A 1,377-nucleotide genomic window follows, 5' to 3' on the forward strand; every position below is an offset into this window, starting at 1 on the left:
CCAGTACCACCAAAAAATACAAAAATAAAATAAGGCAAATGCTGAGTGCCAGCCAAGAGCAGAGGAGCCAGGAGGCCCTGTGGGGGCAGGGCTGGCTGGTGGCCCCCCTGCAAAGAGGCGGACTTGTTATGGGGTAGACTTAACTGTGGGAGAAGGAAGGGAACATGGTATTCCTTTTCCTCAAGGCAAGGGGCAGGAGCAGAGTTGGGGAGATTTGTAGGAAAGATGAGGGAAGGCAGGAGAGAAAGATAGGGACCAGAGTCTGGAGGTACTTCAGATGGCAGCAGGAAAAGTTGGAGCTTGGCCCTGAAGGCTTGGGGAGCCGTAGCAGGTTTTAGAGCAAGAGAGTGACTTATGCACTGTGGTGTATAGGAAGGCATGTCTGGCACAATGGAGTAGACACTGGAAAAAAACTTTTGAGAAGTTTCAAAACAAAAGGCACTGGAGGTGTCGATGGCAGAGGCAGGGCCTGTGGCCTGCATGATGGGAGAAATAAAATAAAAAAACTTGAATGGACCATTCACCACACAGACTGTACAAACGGCCAAGAGGCAGATGAAAAGGTGCTCCCCACCTGGAGTCTTTAGGAAAAGGCAAGGCCAGCCTTTCAGCCCTCCAGAATGGCTAAGATGGAATAGATAGCAGAACTCAGTGAGAGCGGGGCTTCTCCCCGACTGCTGATGAGCATGCAGCGGGACACAACCCCACTGGAGAACAGTTTGGCAACTTCCTGTAAGGTTAAATATATCCTACCCCGTGACCCCGCGACTCAGCTCGCAGGTATTTACCCAGCAGGAATGGAAGCGTCCACATAGTCTTGTGCCTGAATGATCATAGCCAAATTGGTCACAGCTAAAGCATCCACCCACAGGAGAAGAGAGAAGCAGTATGAACGATGCAAAGGGTGCAGGCAGCAAGCTGGAGGAGCGGATGGTGCAACCGGGACAGTGTGCAGAGGGCAAGAAGCCAGACACAAACAGGGACGTGCTGTAGGATTCTGTTTATAGGAGACTCAGGAAATGGACAAAATCAATACACAGCGACAGAAATCAAAGCGGTAGCTGCAGGGGTTGGTTGGGCAGGGGACAGGAATTGTACAGGTGTATAAGGTGAGCTCCTGGGGAGATGGATATGTTCTGTATCTTGATTTTGGTGGTGTGCAAAGGTTTATAAAAGTCTTCCATTAAAATGGGTGCATTTTATTATATGCAATTATACTTCACTAAAGCTGATTGAAGCAAAAACAGTGAGGAAATTTTCTTTTAGAATGGAAAGAGCAGCCGGGTGTGGTGGCAAATTCCTGTAATCCCAGCACTTGGGAGGCTGAGGCAGGAGGATCGTTACAAGTTCCAGGCCAGCCTGGGCTACAAAGTGAGC

This window comes from Chinchilla lanigera, unplaced genomic scaffold (genome assembly GCF_000276665.1).
Source record: "Chinchilla lanigera isolate Chin_1 unplaced genomic scaffold, ChiLan1.0 scaffold00152, whole genome shotgun sequence".
Classification (NCBI taxonomy): domain Eukaryota; kingdom Metazoa; phylum Chordata; class Mammalia; order Rodentia; family Chinchillidae; genus Chinchilla; species Chinchilla lanigera.